This window comes from Sinohyriopsis cumingii, chromosome 10 (genome assembly GCF_028554795.1).
Source record: "Sinohyriopsis cumingii isolate HCF-2022 chromosome 10, ASM2855479v2, whole genome shotgun sequence".
Taxonomy (NCBI): Eukaryota; Metazoa; Mollusca; class Bivalvia; order Unionida; family Unionidae; genus Sinohyriopsis; species Sinohyriopsis cumingii.
The window spans coordinates 99546155-99564580 of NC_142970.1; the positions used below are offsets into that span (position 1 = coordinate 99546155).

The 18426-nt window shown below is 35.8% G+C and overlaps 1 protein-coding gene across 1 annotated transcript in view; it reads left to right on the forward strand.

Annotated features, from left to right (window-relative positions):
* The window catches only part of LOC149790718 (uncharacterized), a 395180-nt gene that overhangs the window by 124414 nt on the left and 252340 nt on the right, over positions 1-18426 (forward strand). The window contains exon 2 of the mRNA XM_089973252.1: positions 217-266. The gene's annotated coding sequence lies outside the window, so the exon portion shown is untranslated. The remainder of the gene's footprint in view (positions 1-216; positions 267-18426) is intronic.

Genomic DNA, 18426 nt, shown 5'->3' on the forward strand with positions numbered 1-18426 from the left:
ACTTTGGTTCATATTGTAACTTACATGTATTTGAGGACTGTTCCTAAAGAAGCTTGTGACAGCATTACTGACTCTTGTTTCAATATGATGAGAACCCTTCAGAATCTCACCAATTAAAATACTGCTGACCTAGTTACAACTCCCACGCAATTTGTGCACACGACACTTTCAAAGGACGGCATATTTCCTAACCTCATAACTTCATATTTTTTCCAGCTGTGGAGATTGGCGCTGTCCATTGGCTATCCACAATTGAACCACAGTAGGTAAGTTGTAATTTGTCTTACATTGTCATTATATTTACAATTACTGTAACATACTAATTGGCATATATTGATATTTGGCATGGGTCATGTGTATACTTATAGAGGAATTTTCAAGAATTTTACACAAACAATCTGAACATTTTCTTGTATATATATATATATATATATATATATATATATATATATATATATATATATATATATATATATATATATATAACGAGGTTATAAGAAAAACTAAAAACGCCTTCTTGAGATCTAAAACCAAGCATAACAATAAAGAACCTCCGTAGTTACTTATCATCTTGATGCAACAAAAATAATGAGCTTGGAGGCGTTTGCACCAGACAAAATCTTCGGAAGACACGAAATGCGTATTTCAAGACGCCCTTAAAGTTGAGAACGTTAGACACGAAAATCTCTGGGACAATCTGGGATGTGCCACGAAAACTTCGGACTGGACAACCGGTTGAGAAAAATAATTCTAAAGGGGATCACTCATTTTTTTCTTGAAGTAAATGCTTAACACAAAATCAGTGCGAACTTTGGCTGCTCATGTTAGATGTACCATAACTCAGACGTTAGGATGTTGAGTCGAAATTGTAATTTCTTGGCATGCCCAAATCGCTGCGGTTAAATATGCTGTCTGAAGTGGTGACTTTAGAAAAACGAAAGACTAACGACACTAGTCACCTTCGCAATAATCAGCGCTTCATTTGACAATGACAATACCTAAACTGGATTTATTTTAGAGCCCCTTGACATGTTAATACCCGAGTCTAGCCTGAAATGGATGGGCCAATAAAGATCGCACATGCAAGCAACTATGCTGGATTCTGCAACTGAGAACTCACAGGCAATTAGGCCTAACTGGAATAAATCTAACCTACCCGATGCAGTCTTGTCAATATGTCAGACATCCGTTTAGGACCCGTACGCAGATCTTAACAACAATATTTACCCCTATAATATTCATTGAACGGATTATTAATCTTCAGCATGTAATATAGAATTCACAATTCGATTGCTAGGCAAAATACATTTGTCTCTATGTAAGTAGTCTAGTAAGGCGCTATGGCGGTAAATGGCACTCTGGCGGTTATGAGAACAGTAACATCACGCCACACACTTGAATTTTGTGGCTGTATGGCAGTTGTGGGAATTTAACGTTAAAGTGTCAATAATTTTAGAGGTGAGAGGAGTGTGATGTTAAAACGTCTAAAAAATTAACATTTTATGGTTGTTGTTGTTGTTCTAGGGTTTAACGCCATTTTTCAGCACAAGATAGGCTATACATGGCAGCCAGTATAACTGGTGGAGGAATAACCCTGGAAAACCCAGGGAAGAACCCCCGACCCACGAGAAGCTACTGGCAGGCTTTCCCACGTACGCACGCTAGCCGAGCCTTGGACTCGAACCCACGCAGACAGAGGTGAGATGGCAATGATCCGGAACGGTGAGCGCTTTAGACCACTCAACCACTCGGTGCCCCCATTTTATGGTACTATGGCGGTTATGATAATTTAAAATTATGACAAATGTTAAACATAGCAGCAAGTTCGACATCGGAATTTAATGTTAAAATGCTGACACTTTGAGCAAGTTTGACAAAGGGAAGTTAGGTGAATGTTTGCTAAAGTCATGCTGAATTGTTTGTGGGGAAATTGGCCCAACGTCCCATATTTTCTAAGACCAAATGCGTTGTAGATCCAAGTCAGTACTTTCAGGCTACTGAGGATGAATGAAAACTAGTCAAACGCGTGTAACTCATGCATGAAACTTTGTTCTGGGTGACTTACGAAACAATCACGGAGTTTGTTCGCTCCGACAAGTGTGGCAATATCATTAATGCTACTTACGCGACAGCCAATGTACGTTTAATTCGTATTCCATGTTGGAACCTTTCGGAGATTGCGTTCATTACTTTACCAGCGATAGTTGCATGCACAGTGATCGCCCCGGAGACTACCATCCTTATTTTGAAGACAAACATTTAGGACAGTGAACAGACGAACAACAAGAAGAGACTATTCACAGTTTTGCCAATGATGCCCCTAAAAATAAAAGTACGACTAAGATTACCAACTGTTTGTATAGTACTATATTCTTCAAAACGAAACGATTTGTCTGAATGGGGGACGAAGTGTTTTGCGTGTGTACTTTAGTCCCTTAATTTAATGAATTTCATTTACCGGCAAAATTATCACCGATTCGTAAAAAGACGGGACGACCAGAGCTTTGTATGTGGACGAGAAAGTTAAGTACTGCGATTAGTGATAAATATGACGTGATTGCCTCTGTGTGCGGAAGAGATTCCTTTGACTTTATCAAGCTTACATTTTGTCATTATTCTACGGTCTTAAAGTATGTAACAGAAAGAAACAAAACCCAAGAAGTTTTGTAAAACTAAAAAATAATTAATTCTCTAAGTTATTAAATGAAAAGCTAATGCAACGTATAGTAATTTGAATTAAATGCAAAATAATCTTATAGTTATGCACCAAAAGAATTGAGGAGACAACAGTCTCGCTGTATCACAATTGCATTATCCAAGATGTCTATGCATGAATACAATAATTCCAAACAATGTCTAGTCCAAACAGCAATATTATCAGTTTGAAATTTCAGTAAATGCCAAAAACACGTATGACAGATGATAAAAAAATAAATTAACTTCTTTAAACGTAGACACTTTATTGTACCATGATTTTTTCAGCATAAAATGTCTTCGTGTTCTTTGCCATCATTTCAGACACGCTATCTGTGCCATCTCTTTTATGCCTTGACTGCTGGACCGATTTATTTAGACAAGTTCGCTACAAAGGTCCAATTCTAGGGCACACATTGTTTTAGAATCAACCTCTGAAGTTGTGTCTTGCGTGTATATGTCTTTTGTTTTGTGTGTATTTGCAACAAACATTAAAATATCACTCGCCTTTTGCTCAGTAATTTGTGCCTATTTGTGTGAAGTAATACCTTTGATCTATTTGATTTTAAAAGTTTGTTGATAATTATTTAATTCACAAGATAAATTGGTATCAGTTTTCTTCGCTAAATAATTTTGCCCTATCACCCTTAGCTTTGTTTGTCATTGAGAGTCATGCACATGCTTCAGAATACTTTCCCAAAGTAGCCAAAGTATTCCGATTAGAGTAACTTAAAAATACTGACATCGGTTCCTATCCCTATGAATTTCATGCCGGCCTCACACAGGAACGCATATTCAAATGTTGTTGATTTACTTCTGTTGCTATATGAATTACAAGATGCAGAGAGAGAGAGAGAGAGAGAGAGAGAGAGAGAGAGAGAGAGAGAGTACCTTGTGTGTGTGAGTGTGTGTGTGTGTGTGTGTTAGAGAGAGAGAGAGCATGTGAGAGAGTGTGCCTTGTGTGATTGAGTGTGTGTGTGTGTGTGTGTGAGAGAGAGAGAGAGAGAGAGAGAGAGAGAGAGAGAGCATGCGAGACGATTGTGCATGTGAGAGATTGTGTCTTGTGTGTATGAGTGTGTGTGTGCGTGAGAGAGAGATTATGTGAGACGAGTATGCATGTGAGAGAGTGTCTTGTGTGTATGAGTGTGTGTGTGTGTGTGTGTGTGTGTGTGTGTGTGTGTGTGTGAGAGAGAGAGAGAAGATATGAGGTATTTTTCTAAGTCGTACAACATTGTTGCAACATGTAAATTTAGCTATACCTTGTACGCATTAAGTTGAGATTTTCTCACTCACTGATATTTTGTAAAACAGTAGATTGCTAAACCTTTCAAATTGCGGTCTATAGACAGGAAAAACAATTCCCAAAGTTAAAAACAAATAGGAAAACCGAGCTTTGTTTGTTCCTGAGAAGAGAAAAGAGTAAGCCTAGATATTTAGCATATAAAGGTCTTCCTTTTCATTTTAAGCTGAAACATTAAAGATGCCCTTCATGAAAGGCATTCAGGAAATCCACAGAAGTCGGAAAGTTTGCTTGAACAAACAAAAAAATCAATATCATCGATGAACTCTTTAAAAACATTCCTATACACAAACTCAACGTATTTAAGTTCGCCGTTTTAGAACTCAAACATAAATTTTACAACCTTACTGTACAAGAAAACTTTATCTGAAAGCCAGTTCTGACCTAGTTTTATTGTGTAGCAACCTAGATCTCGTCTCTCGTTACCAAAAGTGCATTACCATTGTGAACATTACACTCGGTTCATAAAATGACAAAATATTTTTAACAATGGGAACCAAACTAAAATTGATTCTTTCGCAGAACACTTTCTGCCGATGTTTACTGAAGCGAGAAGCCGTTTAGGGAGCAAATGAATCATAGGAATACGAAAGCAAACAAAGTACTACAAAGTATAAACCCTCTTGGTTCGAATCAGCATTTGTAATGTGTGTGTTTGCAAATGAAATGTTTAGTCAGTGCATGTGCTTATATGTACGTTTGTTCTTCTCGCCTTCCTGTATTAAGTCTGTAAAAGGATATCATGCCTCTCGTTTTTTATTTCCCACAGGGATGTTAGTAAGTATAGATGGGTACTGGTTAATAAAACGGCGTGTTGGCCAGTAATTTTGCATGTTGGCCAGGAAATGTGCGTGATGGTCAGTATTTGTTGGAGTAAGTCAGTAAGGAGGTGATGTGAAACCAGTTAACGTTTTAATATTACCATTTACATTATGCCCCATAGTGTCATAATAACGTTAAACCTATGAATTAAGATTAAATGTTTTATATCTCTTTCATGACTAACTCCAGCCCCATTCTGACTTAAAGTGATACTACATAGATGTGTTAATGTTGTATGTGAGGATTTATACTATCTGCTTTCCATTTCTTGTATCTTGTATTGTATAGTTGCGAATGAGTGATGCTATGTATGTTTTAATCCTACACCTTACGTGCAGTCTATACGTATGTTATTGCACCTTTGTGTGCAATCGTGGATATTCCTACCAAGTTCTCTCCTTATACTCAAATTTTGGTATGTATGTTAGTGCGATTGTGATATTTTATTTTGTCTGTCTAGCGGTTACTTTTCCGTACCCTTTCGCACTGCGTTATGGTTAGTAACTGGATGTTTTGACCATTTAATGTTCAAAGCTATGGATATTTTAAACATTAGATTTCCATAACCGCCAATGAAACATATTTCAAAATCGTCGTAATGTTAAATTGCCAAAACCGACACAGTGGCGTCGCTTGTTGATTCCGTAGACGTTTTTAATATTTTATTCTCTTAACCACCATAAAGCCATCTTTCAAAATGGCGAGCTAATGCTAAGTTTCAATAACCTCAATATTTCGAGTTTTATCACTATAGTACCATGACCGCTCCGGTTGGAGCGACCACCTTGGATGTGGGAGGTCGCGGGTTCGAACTCTGGCCTAGTCATACTAAGGAAAATGGTACGATCAGGTGTCTCGCTAGGTGCTCAGCGTTAAGAGGTTAGTATCAGGACTGGTCTAACCTGTGTCAGGATAACGTGACTGGGTGGGATTTCTTGCTGCATGTCTGTAGCATGATGCCCCCGTGCTAGACATCACTGTAAACTGACACATTGCAGACATCGTAGCGATATGACTGGCATACTGTTAAAGCTAAGTTAAAAATCCAAAACATACACGCACGCAACATTTGGCAATACCAAGTTCTGGCCTGTTATGCCTTAATGATATAAATCGAGATGACAAGTATGCTTTCAGATGCGTACACAACGCACCAGCCAGTATAATATGAGCTATTTTTTCCTTCGCAGCATCCCCCCCCCAAGACAGCCCATCTACCACCCTCTCCACCTGCTGCTTGTGGGATTAAATTTCAACAGTTGGTACCCAATACTAATGTTTGTCATGTTTCGTCGGGTATAAATTGATTTTACGCTACGTAAATCATGTATGCTGATAAGAGTCAAATTTGGACCTAATTTTATTCGAAAGGAAATATTAAAGTCACGGTCTGATAAGTACACTGAATGATATCTTGATCTCTTTATCAAAATATCTTGAACGCAATTATTTTCAAACGTGTAGACGTTTTCTAGACTCTGAAAGGTCAAATAGGTTCGTCGAATACCACACATAAAATGGCTTAAGAATCTTGTTTGATAATAATAAAATGCTATTTAATGCTGACCTTACTTCATTTTGTATAAAACTTGAATTCTTGAGGCTTTTCCATTGGCTTGTCACATTACCGATGTCTCTAACAGCACAGGCATACGTGATTAGCATTTGTACGGTAGAAACAAAAACTAATTCACAAGATGTCAAACATAATTCCAAGCTCAACATGCCTGGTTTATATCGAATAAAATTGGCACTTTGTAAAGGCTAATTCAGCTTGATTGTACGATTGGGTGATGTCAAGAGGAGCATTATCTGGTGACTTGTTTTTCACAGGAGATAATGAGAGTTCGCACTTCCAGTTTGTTTAAATGCACCTTGCCTTTATGATATACTAACTGCGATAAGTGTGTTGCATATGTCTGGGAATGCAATGGATTTACTCGTAACAAAATATTTCGTTTTGCCGTATCGGGAATAAAGCTAAGTAAGGTTAAATTGCTTGTGACACCCTGTGACTTTGCCAACGACGTGTTTAATCAACAAGATATAAACATGACTGGAGTTTGTGGCTCCCATCTAATTTTAAAATTTACTTTAAAAACAACGCTTTTTCTATGTTCTATTTGCGAAACTCGTAAACCCCAGTATTGTGCTCGCAACATCAATACGTTGGGTCTGTCTTTCGTTATTTACGTTATTGGGTTAGTATACAGTCGATGTCAGCTATTGGAGGCAATATGCGATCGACAGCATGAAATATTAAAAATTCCGATGAGATCGTGACATCTATTCAGATAAATGTAAAAGCGTTTCCTTGCAGCACAACATACATTGAAACTTACATTTGACTTACTTTGGTGTCGGATATCCATATGTAAAATGGGGGAGATCACTCCTCGAGCACCTACTACCCTTTTTCCGGAAGTAAAAATACCACCCATTCGCAAAACCTTGAAATGTATTGGCCTAAAGAAAATTACTTTGTAGATTAACGTTTTTGTCAAATGAGCAATGGTTCTTTAACATAGAGAAATGCAAACGACATCCTTACTAAATAGCATGGGTAAATAAAAATAATTAAAATATACATAAAATTAGTTTAAAGTACAGAGTGACTTATACTAGAAATTTGGTATTTGAACACGTAATTGTTGATGAATATTGTTTCTCATTGGCGTGACTTCTAGGTATATCCACCCATTTGCCATACACATAAGAATTTTAGGCGCCAACGGAACTATTTTTAAATCTTGTCTGCAATTCTTTTTTGAAACATGTGCAAGGCAACTATTTCCTATGTTGAAGTTTTCTATATGTTCGTGAGATCGAGTTCTCTTGGAAAAATTATATTGCTAATAACTCTTTTAATAGTAAGGACAGTATATCGACATCTTTGATGAATTCTCGTATTATAGGTAGAATTATTGATAGATGGAACGAATTACGTTTTAAATGTGTTACATATTTTCATTCTTAACAACGTTGGACAAGGTCCATTGCTGTAGATATGTCTGTATATTTGTACATAAGATGTTTATGATATTTTATGTTTAAAATGCTTTTATTCTATATTTATATTTAACTTTTGATGTGTGGTCTATGCAGTCTGAACTAAAGAATTCTTATCTTATCTTATTTCTAACGGCAGGCAATTAATTCGCTGGAAGAATGAGGTCAGGGATATTATACCAATAAACAATCACCACAAGCAATATATAAGTCGGCTGACTAAACCGATGACGCATATGCAAATAGTGACAAGAAAACATGCAAGCATACATATATACTAAAATATAGACATTAATGCTAAACCACCTTCATTTGCAGTTAATTTACTTACCTGCATTACATACAAAATGCAGGCATAAGTGCATAGCGTGGTAACGTGCATACAAAAACCATGTAAATATGTGTAACCCAACGTTGTCCATCGAACAACAGCGGTAGTTGTTGGTAATAGAAAGCGGCTTATGAAGCGTCAAGAAGTTGTTTTAGATGCAGCTTTACATTTTGTCAAAGAATGTACATGCTTGATTGATTTTCTTGTTCTTTTGCTCGCCACAAAAGTGAAAAATGCGCCTTCCTGAGCACCTCATTTACGTTACGCAAACATATTACTTAATAATACTTTAATTTCTGTTTTGGCATGTGTGGCTTCAAATTTGTTCTGAAAACGAGACAAAAAATTCCCCGCATGCTGAAAATATGTAAATGTTACCGTCATTTTGAACAACAACAAAAAAGAGACGTACAAAGGCGAGTTCATTCCTAGCTGATATGACCCAGTTTCCATACCCATCGCTTGATGCATTCTCATGCTTCCAAAAGGACAAATTTGAAACTGATGTATAAGCCAAAGTCAGCCTCTAGTCAAAGTGTAAAATGAGATATAGTCCACCACCACCATAGGTGGGTCGAGGCTACCAGAATAACACATGTAAAAGATAACTTCGCCGGTGCACCATACATATCCTGCTAATCCTGCAGATGTCGGTTACAGTGCAGACTGAAATCTTCATAACGTTAATCTGTAAAGGTCTTTTTCCACCTTTTTTGTGAAAAAGATAATTATTTTCATCTCTAGCGTATGAGGATTTTGGTACGCTGCTATGATACCAGAGTATATATTTTGCAACACCTTTTGCCAAACCTCGACAAGTTTGTGTGAAGTGTTTAATATTCCAGGGTTATACTCCTATTTTCCTGGATGGAAGCGATTCAAAGAATGCATATGCCTTATTGGTCTTCATGTTCCTTTGCTCTCTACAAGTTTAAAAAATGCGACTTCCTGAGTTTTTAATATTGATTAATGTTTCATTTCATGACAGTCTTAAGAATACAATAGTTGGTACAATTTACAGCTATGACGGCATGCCGAAAGCACAATGTCGTCGAATAACATTAACTTGTATGAATCAGATTCTTATGGCATGTTTAGAATTAGTTATTTGCATCAGTTCCATGGAAATACAACGTTTGGAAAACGACAAGCACGCTTTGCTATTTATTACCACATGATATTCAAGCGTTTTTCTTGCATTCAAAGAGATCTTATCTTTAAAATTAAATACAATCGGCAGGCGGATCATTTTCTGTCGGGACTTCATACATCGACTTTTCAAAATTGTTAGTGCTCTTATTTAAGGAAGGATGGCTTGCTGACCTGTCGATTTTTTATAATTTGCTTTGATGGGGCTGGGAGGGGTAATACAATGATATGGATCAGTTACCGCTACATAGTTGCTATATTTTTATAACGCACAACTTGGAGATTAAAGCAAATTCTAAACGGCAAGGCATTCTACTCTATATTTCGATAAATCGATTTTTTAACAAATTTAGATGCGTACATTCCCTAAAACGTTCCGAAATATGTCATAATAATGGAAAATATATGAATGGGAGACGTGCATGGGGGAAGACTTTTGAAAATATTATTTAAGTTTCATATTCTCGTGACAGGAGCAAAATGTCTTGAATAAAAAAAAAAAACGTTAAGGGAATGGCTGGAGATCAGAGTTATTGGTTGTTTAACAAATTGATACAATTTCTGATTTCATGCCACAATGGCGTAGCCAAAAAGGAAACCTATAGCTTGTTCCAAACACATTTGATTGGCAAGAAATATGATTAGGAATACCTTGCCCTGACTGACATCTTTCTCCATATTCAATACAGTGCACGAGCTTTGTCAGAAGTTGTCTACTTCATGGACTGCTGCCTATACAAATAAAGTCTAAATAACTCTGCCTAACCAAACAAGATATCTATTGCGTGTTGAAAAAGTATTTTAAAAAAACCAAATCTTCCAAACATGATATACAAATAAAAAGATGAGGAACACGACATCATTTAGTAAAGCTAACATCATAATCTCAGAGAGAGAGAGAGAGAGAGAGAGAGAGAGAGAGAGAGAGAAATGGGGGTGGGTGTTGCGTATCAGATTACTGCTCAGATCTTTTTAGAATCTGTAATGAATCCGTATGCAAAATTATTAGTTTATCTCAGTGGGATTATCATTGTCCCATACAAAGATCATGAAAGGTCCAATGTGAAAGTTTCTGATTTAGCTTAGCTTTTAATTTTCCATACTTAAATATTCCATATTCAAGGATCATGTACAATTTCATAGCATAATTTTCGAATATATGTGACTTCACAAAAGTATAAGAAGGTATTAGCATTTCCCCCATATCTAATACTATGAAAGTGAGGTATCGTTTGTGTGTGTGTGTGTTCATTTTTAAGGTAGACTTAAAAAAAAAAAACAATCATATCGCTACTATGTATGCATTGCTGCTGTTTATAGCGATGTCTAGAACTGGTGCATCAAACTTTAGACATGTAGCAAGATGTCCCACCCAGTCACATAATCCTGACGTCAGACCAATCTTAACACAAACATCTTAATGCTGAGCGCCGAGCGATGCATCCGTTAGTACCATTTTTATGGGTCTTTGGTATGACTCAGCCGGAGTTCGAAACGGAGACATCCCGCATCCGAGCCGGACGCTCGAACCACTAGGCCACTGGAACGGTCTCGAATCACTAGAGCAAGGGCTATATAATGCACAGCTTAAAGTGTATGCACTGTCATTAAGCATTATCTTCAAGACAACATATCATCGAATCATAACTTCATATTGGTCTATCCTACCTAGAACTATATTGACAAACGTTTGTGTAGAAATACTGCACACACACCCTGATCAATGCATTTGTTGAAACATGCAGGCATATCAGTAGTCAGAGATTTTACGCTGACGAACAAAAACCGCCATTAAAATGTTACAGACTATCTATAATTCATAATAAACTAGGCCAGTATGTTTGTGAACATGACAATGAAATAATTATTTATAATGACAGACACCAACTCATGCTAGAGGAAACGGTGTAGAGATAGTAAACCAATCAACCTTCCAAACAACCCTCCAGCCAGTAAATCAATTACAAGACTGACTTAAAACGCACACAGAACCAAACCGATAAGTAGACTAACTAACCAGCAAGTAAATATACTAAAACATTGACTTTACATACATACTATGCTACCTTTAAATTTGCACCTACCTCCACAATATTAACGTGCATAAAAAAGTGACTGTGAAATAGACACGCCCATTGTGCAATAGACATGCCCATTTAACGACAAGTGTAGTCCTGAATGTGTCTGGTCAAGGCAACAGTTTCAAAACCTTGGCTTCGATACGGCTTGACCTACTGCTGTCATCTAATGTGCACCGTAGTTAAAATGACCAGGCCACACGCTTTAATCTACATAACCTTCCAGATGTATGATTTGCTAATTTTTGTATTACTTTGCTCTTTAGTTTGGAAAGTTTACCTTCAAGAATATCAAACGTGGTGCGGGAAATTTATAACATTAAACAGATAAGTCTTTCCATGGCGTTATTTTAATGGCTTTTATGACGGATATAAAATCATGCTTGTCCAGAAAACAAGATACAAAATTAATTTACTTTAATAAAGCTTAAACAGTGCTGCTATTCAGAGCACACATATGGGGAAGAATGTCTTCTTATCTGTAGTGATCGGCAATGTATTGTGACCATGATTTGAAGTTATATCTCCCGTCATATACAATAATCACAAACGTATAAGAAAAATAATACAGCACTAACCTGGAATTGGGAGGCTGACTGGATCTGCTCGTAAGAAAAAAGGTGTTTGTTAATTTCATCGATTTACTAGGTATCTATCTCGGTCATTTAACGTATCAAGCGGTGCGATATAAGATAATCTGTCGTGTAGGCTTCCTTGGAGTCCTGTCATATATGTCGATGAGCAAGTATATGAATCCTGTATCACTGCATAATAGTTGCTGCATGTAAGATACAGGCCTCCCTACCGCAAGGCATTCAAGATGCTATTTTGATGAAGCTCAGTTCTATTCACATTTAGATAACTTAAGTCCTGAAAATGCAAGATTATACCTGAAAAGGATTGGAGAGAAGTTTGAATTAAATGAACTAGAGGTGGTTGTGAGAAAGTTTATGAATAGACAACTTGTAAAAGTGATATTCACAGCACTAGAGGGCGTTTAAAGGAGACGCATGCCTTGTATAAATAAGATGTTATGGGAATGACGGATCGACTTGACAAGATGTTTAACTCGTGAAATAATAATAATAATAATAATAATAATAATAATAATAATAATAATAATAATAATAATAATAAAATGTATAAAACACTTTGAACGTTTCAAAAACAAGTTGCTTACCTTCCAGAATGTATCTCTTTGAAAGCAATTTCGACTGCTTGATCTCATTTATGTTCTGGTTTGATAATTTCGTTTGTGGTGCGGCAAATTTCATAAAAAAAAGAAAATACTGGATAATATGATTTGACAGTACTTGAGTACATCAGAATAGAGATGTTGACTTCGCATTTTTTAAAATGAAAGATGGGACAACAAATCAAAGTTATTTTGCAAACGTGACAAAACTGGGATAGTATTGACAAAGAAAATAATTCGCAGATATAAAAAAAATTGCAATAAACTTTGGATTCTGAACAATAGCTGTTATGGCGCTATTCCAATAAGTAACATTGCATCCGCATGAACAAACAATATCACTATAGCAATGAGTAACATTGAATCTTCCTGATCCGAAAACGGTATAACTGAAATAAGTAACATTGTATCTCTCTGAACCAGTAAATGCACTAAACTAATTTATCTTCATGAACCAAAAATAAACACTATACCAATAAGTAGCATTTTATCTTCTTGTCACAAAATGTACGCTGCAAATAGAATTTACTCATGCTGTTTAGGGGCATATTATGCTTTTGCTGGCAATGGTTGAGAACTTAACATTTCTTATATATATATATATATATATATATATATATATATATATATATATATATATATATATATATATATATATATATATATATAAATCATATGGCGAATAACAGTCCTTTCAAAAGCACTGGATCCAGCAAAGGAACACGTTTGTCAGGGATTGATTAAGATAAAAGCAATAAACTGACTACGAACAGCGCAAAACTAGTATCTAGCTAGCCTAAGCGCTTTCGACTCTTAATGAGTCTTTTTCAAAGGCAACTACAAAACATAGAAAAGACAAACAAATAATACAGAAAAGCCGTAGTCTTTGTAAAACTGTACATGACTATGACTTGTTGGGGATGCTGAAAGATATTTTATATTGACCTAGAAATCGATGAACCATAGCTTTACACAAACAAAAAGTAAAGAAAAACACGTGAATATTTTAATACACACAGTCTACTACGTACATATTTAATGTGCAATACACTCACCAGGCTTTACCAAATATATGCCATATGACTTCTGTATAAATTTACAAAACAATTACATCTCTTCATACACCTGATCAGAGAGGATATGAGAGAGACATCAACTTTTAGAGGGGATCCTGGTGGCCGAGTGGTATAATGCGCCCGTCTTTACCAATCACTGGCATCTGTCTGTGTTGGTTAGATACACTGACTCTGCTTGCCAGTAGCTTTCTCTGGTTTGGTGTCTGTTCTCGGATTCTTCCTCCACCATTTATACTGGCAGCTATGAATATTCTCTCTTGCGCCGAACAATTGCGGTAAACCCACAACAACATCAGCGTCTACATGTATTTCACCAAGGAGAGAAGTCAAGGTTGTTTGCATATCTCTCTGAACTTATGGCATGCACAAAAATATCACGATAACTTCATTTCGTCTAGTCACGTGTTTAGCAATGCACAAATTATTATGTGCTTTGGTGCAATTACATCTGCGCAATACTGCACCACCGTTAGACTAGTTCCATCATTATATCAACGTCTTCATTGGAAGTGGCGGATAACAAACATATCTTTATACAGCATCTGACATAATAGTTTGAAGATACGAAATGTACAACGGAGATACATCTAACTTAAATCTGAGAAATAATGTGTCTAGTTTGGGCATTTAGGTTTCTAACGAAACATAATTTAAAACACCAGGGTGATATATCCAAAGCAAATAAGTTGAGAGAGAGAGAGAGAGAGAGAGAGAGAGAGAGAGAGAGAGAGAGAGAGAGAGTGTGTGTGTGTGTGAGAGACAGAGAGAGAGAGAGACAGTGAGAGAGAGAGAGAGAGAGAGAGAGTGAGAGTGTGTGTGTGTGTGTGTGTGTGTGTGAGAGAGAGAGAGAGAAGCTCCTCCTTGATTTGAAAATGCCAAATTATTTTACGACTTAAAATGAATGTGTACGTGTCTACTTAAGATTAAATGACTGTATAAGAAACATGGAGCTTTTCTTTAGATTCAAAGCTGCCTGGATATCTTATCATACAATCATACACGACGAGCTCTCTTGGAATATAATCTATGTTTCTGATAAATAATAGGTTATTAAATTCTTATTAGCATGCTAATAAATCATATCCTTTGCCTCTTGATTTTCCAGCATCAAAGCATTTTTAATGTTATTTATGTCCATAAACCTTGAAGAGTTTTGATAAGGATGTGATTACAAATAATCTTAAGTATGCAGTCTAATGCAAAATAAATTGAACTTGGTATGCTAGTCAATTATCCTTCTTGACATAGTTGCTTAATAAACGGAAAGAGGTCGAAACTGTTCTGGTAATAAAGATGACTTTGAAACACGTCAGAAAAATTTAACATGACGTACATCAGTGGAGGAGCTTACAGAATATTTCAAAGTGTATTTTTTTCAATTTCTATTGGACTCAAAATCTAAATCAATTACTGATCTTTTACAGAACATGAGATGATTCTTTATACTTTTCATGAAAATTTAATATGACCCTTAATTCCTAATATCAAGGATAAATATTTGAAACAATATACACGGATGGCAGAAAATAGTACAGTGTATTCTCTCAAAATATATTCGAGCTTGTGTATCCAGCCTTTCGGCTTGGTGACGCTCATTTGTGATCCTATTCAATGACCTCAGTTTTCTATAGACTCCCTTTACTATATTATGAATTGCTTGCTTATTTCGGTGGAAGAATCGAACTTCAAGATTTAAAAGACTCGAGGTAAAAATACTTTTCTTTTCTTTTTATGAGCTTTATTTATTTGTACATGTTATATAATTGTACCTCTATGTACGTAACTACGTAACTATAGTAACGGTTACTAGCAATAATTGTAATATTGAAATGAGTAGGTATGAAATGTAGACGATAACTATGATCTGTAGACGATAACTATGATCTGTAGATGACAACTATAATCTGTAGATGATACATATGATTTGTAGATGATAGCTATAATATGTAGATAATACATACGACTTGCTGACGATACATACAATCTGTAGATGATAACTATAATCTGTATGATAGATATAATTCGTAGATGATAACTATAATCTGTATGATAGATATAATTCGTAGATGATAACTATAATCTGTATGATATATATAATTTGTAGATGATACTTAAAATCTATATATGATATCTAATGTCTGCAGATAATACATTAGTTTTAGATGACAACCATGACCTACAGATAATACATGATTTGTAGATGATAACACTGATCTGTAGATGATACATAATTCCGTAAATGATACATAAGGTCTGTAGATGATACAGAGGTCTGCAGATGATATATAAGATCTGTGGATGATACGTCAGGTCTGTAGATGATACATAAGGTCTGTAGATGATAAATAGGTCTGTAGATGATATATAAGATCTGTGGATTATACGTCAGGTCTGTAAATGATACATTAGGTCTGTAGATGATATATAGGTCTGTTGATGATACATAAGGTCTGTAGATGATACATAGGTCTGTAGATGAAATATAGGTCTTTAGATGATACATAGGTCTGTAGATGATATATAAGATCTGTGGATGATACGTCAAGTCTGTAGATGATACATAAGGTCTGTAGATGATACATAGGTCTGCAGATGATATATAAGGTCTGTGGATGATACATAGGTCTGTAGATGAAATATAGGTCTGTAGATGTATAAAAGGTCTGTAGATGATATATAGGTCTGTAGATGATATATAGGTCTGCAGATGATATATATGTCTGCAGATAATATATAGGTCTGCAGATATATAGCAGATGATATATAGGTCTGCAGATGATATATATGTCTGCAGATGATATATAGGGTATTTGAATGTTACATAAGATCAGAAGATGATACCTTTTATATGTGAACGATAATGTGAATGATAACTATGATTTGTGGATGATATATAGCGGATGTATTTAGCGCATTCAAAGTCGACCACTATCCGTTCGAATTTAATGCTTGACATTAGTATTAAGGTCCATGATATTAGAAAATTGTTTAGTATTCATGATGGCGCAGATCTGGAAGTTTTCGAAAGAAGAGAATTGTTGCAAATGTAACTTACTGCCACGGCACTCAACAGTTATTTACTTCAACAACTTCCTTGCACATCCGCTGTATGAATAGGAGGTTGCGTGGTTGGGAAGACTTTGTTACTTGCAAAAATATTTTAAAAAGTGCGTCGGATACGCGATTACTAGGCACGCAAGCTTAGTTAAGAATGCTTGAATATCCGGTATATTTATTTGATAAAAGGGAAGTAAATACACAGTCGTGGCCCTTCAGATCATGCTGATGATGCAAACTGGTCGGATAAACATAGTTGTAACCTTTTATGACGTCATGGCCCATAACACTAACATCCGAGCGCACGTGCAGATAATGAAGGTAACGTTTAGCGCCAATGCGTAATTAGCTAGGTTTTTCAGATATTAAAACAAGGGGAACTTAAAACGGGATGAATAGTTTTAGACACTGAGATCTTATTTTATTTCAGATATTACACACTGAAGATACAATGTGAAGTTTGTTGAAAATAAACGAAAATAGAAGAACCATTATTTCAGAAACATAATTGTGTTTCTTAAATTCAAAGCTGTTTTGCATGTAACCAGCTAGTAACATGTAATTTTAAATGCTTTCCTTTCCAATCAAGACGTTATCATGCAAAACGTTCTTTCAGTTTAAAATGTATGAATGTGGTGGCGGTTGCTATTCAGCTTTCGTTCCACGTGTTTCAGTTCTGAATTATTCTCACGCACTTGGAGCAATAAACAATGCCCTCAGAAACTGTAGATATTACTTTCAGAGTAGAACAATTTCCGACTGAGTCACTTTGCGATGGTATGATCAGTAATTCGCAGCAGCTGAGGACCAAATCATGACCACGAATCAGTCTATCATCTCAATATGATAGCGAAATTGCACGGGGACTAGAAATACGATACTGGATTTATATTTGTAAGGCATGTACAAGTTTAATTTCGTGAATATGAATAAAGCATAACAAATTTAGTTAATAGATGAGCCATTTCTTTCCAGAGAAATATAAATAACTGTTCACATGAAATTGAAAGATGTTGATTTGAAAATTACTCAAATGTTTTAAATAAATCAATACATGTTCTGGATTAGGGTTGTGCGCGTTGGAAGCTATGCCATTTGTAATTAACGATTTCTTACCGAATGATTTCGATCCCTTCTAAAATGACGAGTCGTTCCTAAGCTGATAAGCACAAAATTGAAACGCGAAAAAGAAAGATTTTGTGCTGCACATTTTGGGACTTTTGGTCATCTGCAACAGGCCATATCAAATCATTATTCAGCTGTAATGTATATCAACCGAGGACCGAAGTATGACATATGTGTTTATGGATATCGTATGTATGGTGTGTTAATGGATATCGTATGTGTGATGTGTTAATGGATATCATGTGTGTGATGTTTTAATGGATATCGTATGTGTGAATTTTTAATGGATATCGTATGTGTGATGTGTTAATGGATATCATGTGTGTGATGTTTAAATGGATTTCGTATGCGTGATGTGTTAATGGATATCGTATGTGTGATGTGTTAATGGATATCGTATGTGTGATGTGTTAATGGATATCATGTGTGTGATGTTTTAATTGATATCGTATGTGTGATGTGTTAATGGATATCATATGTGTGATGTCTTAATGGATATCGTATGTGTGATGTGTTAATGGATATCATATGTGTGATGTGTTAATGGATATCATATGTGTGATGTGTTAATGGATACCATGTGTGTGATG